This window comes from Urocitellus parryii, chromosome Y (genome assembly GCF_045843805.1).
Source record: "Urocitellus parryii isolate mUroPar1 chromosome Y, mUroPar1.hap1, whole genome shotgun sequence".
Classification (NCBI taxonomy): Eukaryota; Metazoa; Chordata; class Mammalia; order Rodentia; family Sciuridae; genus Urocitellus; species Urocitellus parryii.
In genome coordinates, this window is record NC_135548.1 from 14,346,277 (window position 1) to 14,353,370 (window position 7,094).

Genomic DNA, 7,094 nt, shown 5'->3' on the forward strand with positions numbered 1-7,094 from the left:
CACATAATGATTTATGGACGCACAGAGACGTGTCTACTTGCAGGGCCAAGTAGAACCTGACCCCAAAGTTAAGCAGAAAAGGAGACACACATAATATGAAAACAGGCCTTCAATTTCTGAAAAGTAATGCAGGTCAACCTCATCATCTAAACTTGGTTGTCAGATAACCCACAACCACACTAGTGGGAAACTAATAATGTATTTCCCAGCTGTGCCATCTCCCTAATTAGTGATTTTTAAATTTTTTTTTTTGTGTGTGTAGTATTGAAGATTGAACCCAGGGTCCTGTGTCATTGCTACATATCAAGCCCCTTTTTAATATTCTATTTTGAGGCAAGGTCTCACAAATTTGCCAAGGGTGGCCTTGAACTTGTGATTTTCTGGCCTTAGCTTCTGAAGTCGCTGGAATTACCGAACATGCACCAGTACACCTGGCCCCCAAGTAATGATTTTGAAAGTGAATAAAAATAAGTGCAATTAGAGTTTTTTGGCCACACCTCTCCCCCCCCCCCCCCAGTAACAATTTCTTCTTGTGCAAACATTCTGCCTCTGTGCTTTTAGCAAGTCTAACCACAAGCCTGGGAAGAGAGCACAGGGCTAGAGCATGGAGATGCCTCCCATGAGGAGGAAGGGCTTTTATTCTCGTCCCAGCCTTTGTCCCACCATGGTGGCTCCTGACAATCTCAGTCCTGGGTGGTGGGTGGGATTATAACTGAAGTTTTTCTTCCTTTTGCTCATCGGTGCATTTTTTCCTTTAAAGGTTTTTAAATGCCCATGCGGTATTTCTGCAGTCACTTATGTTTTCAATTGTGAAAGAAAATGAGGGAAGAGCACTTGGCTCTGTGCTGGGCAGGATGCTGCTGAGAAGGCCTGAGAATGCCGGGCACAAAAGCATGTCCACTATCTCCAGGGAAGTGGGGAGGGATGGACAGGGGTCACCACTGTGGCCTGGGTGGCTCTGAACTGTGACCTCCAAACACAGAGGGAGTTGGTAGTGGTGGAGATACACTCTTGTCTCATGGACACCAGTCATGCTGACTTTGGCCACTGTGCTGGGAAGGTCAGGAAGAGCAGCCCCAATTAGCACCCAGCAAAGGTGTGGAGCAGAGGGACAGTGAAGACGCCCTGTCCTGTCTTCTTCTCTACCCTTTGTGTGTAACTACCCAGTGTTTCTGGTAGAATGGAGCATGGATTTCCTACATCCCAATGCCAAAGAAGTGGCCAATCCAGGGTGGGCATGGGGAGACAGAAATCTGGGTCCCAGAGTCAAGCTGGAGGCTGGTGATGGTGCTTGAAATCTCTACCTGAGGGTGCTTGGCATTTGGTGCTAGGAGGGGAGAAATACTGGAGGACAGATGGGGCCACTGGGTGCTCTGAAAGGGGACAGATGAGGGGCTGAATCACACACCACAATCCTAAGGAGGTGGCTCCAGACGTGAGAGGTGTGGGTGCAGGTGGCTTGGGTGCATCTCTGGAGCTGAAAACTCCAGGCCAACTCAAGTGGATGTGAGTTTCTGAGGCCATCCAGGGTCCCCAACTTCACATGCCTGATGTTTCCACAACCTACAAGGAGAAGATGGAGGAGCTCCCACTGGTGTCCCTGTTCTTCTCCTGCTTCCTGGCTGACCCTCTGAATAAGTTATCTTACAAATATGAAGGTCAGTGAGGACTCAGTTGGGGAAGAAAGAAGTAGAGGCTCCCTCCTGTGCATGGGGGTGCAGTCCCCAGCCCCCATTTCATGAAACTTTTCTTCCTGTGCACATGCTCCTACCCAGAGTGCCAGGGTCTGAGCTGCAGGTGTCTTGCCTGGGGCACTATATGGCAGCTGGGCTCTGAATCAGGCCCTCTCTAGAGCACTCCCCCTTAGCTTCATCTTTGTTCATTTGTTGAACAAACAACACCAAGGGGAACCAGGCAGAGAGTGCACCCTCAGGAACAAACCATAAGGGAAGAGGGGACACGGGGTGGTTGAGGGGTCTCCTAGGGATAGAGGAGATGCTCCAAGAGTGTGGAGGTGGGAAGAGGGCTTCCTGCCTGGGCTGTGGTGGCTGTACTGCTCAGGGCCAGGTGTCAGAGATGGTTCCCAGACACTGGATGTCCAGGTTCTCCTGCTGGGTGTGGGGGACAGGTCACCTCCTATTTCCTGTTGAGAGGAAGGGGTGGGGTTGGCCTGGCAGTAGGAGACAGTGGGTTGGGATGACCTGGGATTGTCTTTTCTGTCTAGGCTGGTGTGGGAAGGAAAGGTCAAAGCCAGAGGAAAGACAGTGCTGACTGGACAGAAAGAAGAGAACAGGGTAGGAGGAGTCAGGGTCCACAGGCCACACAGTCAGTGGGTAGCAGGACGAGGAGGGGCCTGGGTGGGCAGTGAGTAAAATGCACCACTGTCTGTCACCAGCAAGGACAATGGGTACAAGAGCTGATCCTCAGAGGAGGCTGGTGGTAGAGGCAGAAGCCAAGGCAGCTGCTGTTGCTGTGGCTGGTGTCAGACATCACATGTCCCCAGGGCCCTAATTGAGGAGCCTGGGGCCTTACTGTGGCTATGGACCTTGGGCCCTATCAGCCCTCTGACCTTAGTTAGCAGTGCTCAGGACAGAACCAGGCTCCTGGCCACTGGTTTGTCACAGGGACCCAGTTCTCCTGGTCCATGTGCATGTTTTAGGGGGGCCCAGCTATTCTTCAGCAGGTAATCAGTCCTCGCTCTCATCATGCAGCAGACACAGTGGACCTGAACTGGTGCATCATCTTGGACATGGAAGTCATTGAACTTACCAAATGCACCTCGGGCTAGTCCTTCAAAGTCATCCTGAAGCCACCTTCCTTTGATGGGATGCCCGAGTTCAATGCCTCCCTTCCCCAGCAGCGAGACCCATCACTGGAAAATATCCAGAAGAAACTAGAAGTGGCCGAGGAGCGAAGGAAGGTAAGTGCTCCCCTTTCTTTCTTTGCTCCATCTTAGCATGGGCAGGAGGGAGCTGGAGAAGACGGGTGGTGGCCGTGAGCTGGGGTAAGGTCATATCTAGACAGGGCCTCCCAGGGACAAGGCAGAGAAAGAGGCTCCAATAAGGGAAAGAGAGAAGTGAGGACTCCCGTTCTGCAGAAGCTCACATCGTGGTTAGGAGGACAATGCACTGTGCCACTTGTCTCCCAGAGGTGGCCTTATATGAGTGAAAAGAGTAACACAGTAAAAAATGTTAGGAATTTAAGGTAAGAATTTCTTCACTGGGAGGGAAGGGACAAGGCCATGGTACCTTTCCTCAGTAGGTCTTCTGGGTTCCCTATTGATGCTCATGGCTCAACTCTGACACCATTTTGGTATAAACTCTTCTTCATCCTTCAGCAGAAAACAATCCTTTCCTCTTTGGAACTCCTGTGGCACTTCCTCTCCACTCTTAAGAGCTCTTCTCACATGTTAGTCTGGGTTTTATTTATTTTTTTTATTTTAATTTGTTCTAATTAGTTGTACATGACAGTAGTATGTACTTTGATACATCATATATGATGGAGTATAATTTCTCATGTATATGATGTAGACTCACACTGGTCATATAGTTATATATGTACATAGAGTGATAATGTCTGATTCATTCTACTTTCTTTCTTACCCCCATGCTCCCTCCTCTCCCTTCATTCCCCTATACATAATCTAAAATAACTCTATTCTTTCTTAACCCCCTCATTGTGAATTAGCATCTGTATATCAGAGAAAATATTCAGCTTTTGTTTTTTTTGGGTATTGGCTTATTTCACTTAGCATGATATTCTCCAGCTCCACCCATTTAGCTGCAAATGCCATAATTTCATTTTTCTTTAAGGCTGAGTAATATTCCATTGTATATATACACCAATTTTTTTATCCATTATTTGTTGAAGGGCACTTAGGTGGTATTTCTTATTTCTACTAGACCTTTTCTTTCTTTCCTAGTTTGCTAGAGTAATACCTGAAACTTAGTATGAGGTCATCTAGTGTTTGTGAATTAATTAATTAATATGATGGTGGCGATGGCCCTGAGGATATTTAGAATAAAGCTGAGAAACATCAAGGGCTGTGGGAAACTCTGCAGGTGGTGGGAGGGTGTGGGACGGTCCCTGATTCCTGCTCACAGGTGGGAAAGCAAGCTCAGTGAGGCAGACATGTGTCCTGAGTGCTGAACTCTTAATCCAAGGTGGTAAAAATGTCCCAGTGAGGCTCACCCTGAAGGGCCTTTCTCTACCTTTGTGCTTCTTCAGTACCAGGAGGCTGAGCTCCTGAATCACCTAGCAGAGAAACTAGAGCATGATCAAGAGGTGATCCAAAAAGCTATTGAGGAAAACAACAACTTCATCAAGATGGCTAAGGAAAAACTGGCCCAGAAGATGGAATCCAATAAGGAGAACCGGGAGGCCCACCTTGCCACCATGTTGGAATGGCTGCAAGAGAAGGTAAATGGTCCTAGATTCCAAAGAAGGCTCCTGGGGTGCTCCGTCTTCCTTCCATGGCAAGTGTATTTGGACCTATATGTTTCAGGAGGAAGCAGCCTCAGCAGGAATGGAAATAGTTCTGTTAGGCAGGATCCTTAGAGAGCTCCAATGGGATGCTTTGTAAAGTTACAGGCAAGAAACACAAACCAAGCTCTGGGTTTCCTCAGGGAATTTTCTGCAGTAACACAACTAAAAATTTTCATTGTCTTGGGACCTTGTATCCTTCATTAAATGGAGAAAGCTTGTTTAAGACAAGGGAGTAGGGATAGACACATGGCTATACATTCCTGGCTTCATCCTTGAATGAACTGATTTAATGAAAGTTGCTAACTCTGAAGTCCAAGGTAGGACAAGCTGAGTCACCCATTGAGCAGGAAACAATTCTCTACAGACCTCTTGATATGGACCAAGTGAGTCTCAGGTTCTTTCCACTAGGATGCTATTTGTCAATAAACCAAATAGTGTCATCTGAATATGAGAAATGTGAGAGACTGTGGTTGGTCCCCCGTGTCAGCAGAATAATAGCCCATGCTGCGCTGGAGAAATGCTGGCCTCATTTCCTGAGTCTCAAGGCCACCCCAGTTTCTCCTGCAGCTCCTGGGAAGCTCCAGGTCTGTGTTTTATTTCCAGGAGCCGCCTGCTGCACGGTGACTCCTGGGACCCTATCTGTGGTCTCGTCCCATGGTGAGCAGCGTGGTCCCCACTCCTTCCCACCCATCCACCTAGAAACTCTACTAGAAAGATCTGGTTTCTTCTCCAGGGATCTGTACGTTGTGCAGGCCCTGGCTCTGGTCAGCATGTGCCAGCCCCTCACTCTGATGCTATCCTATGAGGGGCACCAAGGCCTCTACCAAGTACCCTGTGGGAGGGAAACAATCTGGGTCTGATTTCAGGCTTCCCCAATTAATAAGGGATGATTAGAGACAAACTCTTGAAAAAAAAATCTACAGTCACAATAGGAGGGGGCATGGGCTCAGAGGCCAAGTCCAAAACAAGTAATTGAGGCTGGTCTGATGACAGAGTGTTTGAAAGACTATTGGCAAACACTTCTGTCTCATTATACTACTGCCTCATAAGTCCATGTGGTAAGCAGAACAGGCATTATCCTTGATGCAGATGAGCAAACCAGTCAGAGAGTCAGATGATTGTGCTGGATGACATAGCTAACATGGGCAGAGTTGGGACTACCAGTGCTTGGGCTCCGGGTCCAGGTGGCTCTTTGCTTGCCTATGTTAGGGAGATCAGCCCACCATTGTGTCACTAGGCTTTCATCACTGAGAGGGCCTTTGGAGACAAGGAAAGGGAGGCTGGAAACCCAAGGCCCGGGAGTTCACCTGAGAAGCAATTGGAAAAGTTCACACTGGAGAACATGAGCTGTGGATGTAAGGTAGACTCTAGGCAGCAAGGTGCCAGCACAGACATTTGAGCTGACATTTGATGGATTCAGTTATCTGTGGACTGAGATCTCTATGAGGCCCAAATATACTTTTCCTCCTCTAGAGCTGTTTTGTCAGGTCTCTTCGTCACACCAGAGAAAAGGCTGACTAAAACATCTAGAGATCAATATTGGGAAATGAACAGAGAGAAACATACATGTTCCTTTGTGTAGATACACACATGCTCAGTACACTAAGGGTATCATACAACAATAACATTATTCTAAACCCAAACATAATCCTACCTTTAAAAAAAACCCTGTATTTATTGTTCTTCTTCTTATTTAGTGTTCCATCTATATCTAAGCACAAATTTGAAAGTTATAGCCATGACCCAGAAACTAATTATTTATTTATTGGTTTATTGTACTAGGGACTGAATTCAGGAACACTTAACCACTGAGCCACACCCCAACCTGTTTATATTATTATTTTTTTATTTAAAGTCAGGATATTTCTAAATTGCTTAGGGCCTCACTAAGTTGCTGAGGCTGGGTTTGAACTTATGATACTCCTATCTAAGCTCCTCAGGATGCTGGGATTACAGTCATGCACCACCATAATCATCTTAATTTTATATTTATACCTGGTTTCATATGATACCTATTTTACTATGAACAATGTTGAAAATTAGTTTCATTTCCTTTTCCTTTTGTACACACATTTTATACTGGATGGCTGCCTGATTTACTAAACTGATTAAGTAAAATTTAACTGCTGGGCATGGTGGTGCATGTCTGCAACCCCAGCAGCTCAGGAGCATTATGAGTTCAAATTCAGACTCACAACATTAGTGAAGCCCTAAGTAACTATGTGAGACCCTGATTCAATTTTTTTTTAAAGAAAGGGCTGGGGATGTGGCTCTCTGGTTCAGTGCCACTGAGTTAAATCCCCACTACCAAAAATAAATAAATAGTTTCCACTGAGTCCTTATAAATTGCAAAGAATCTTGCTAGGTGCTGGAGACATGGGTGCTCAAGGAGCTTGCAATTTAACAGGATTCAGATCAAGCAGAAACTGTCAATAATTTGAGATAGGGAAGTGGAGAGGGAGGGAAAGGAAGGAAGCAGGGGAATACCAACGATGATGGAATGTGATGGACATTATTATCCAAATACATGTATGAAGACACGAATTGGGTGTCAACATACTTTGTATACAGAGATATTAAAAATTGTGGTATATATGTTTAATAATAAT

At 46.2% G+C, this 7,094-nt stretch overlaps 1 pseudogene; it reads left to right on the forward strand.

Moving 5' to 3' along the window:
• Nucleotides 1-1,570: 1,570 nt before the first annotated feature.
• Nucleotides 1,571-5,109, forward strand: LOC144251086 (stathmin-4-like; annotated as a pseudogene).
• Nucleotides 5,110-7,094: the final 1,985 nt, after the last annotated feature.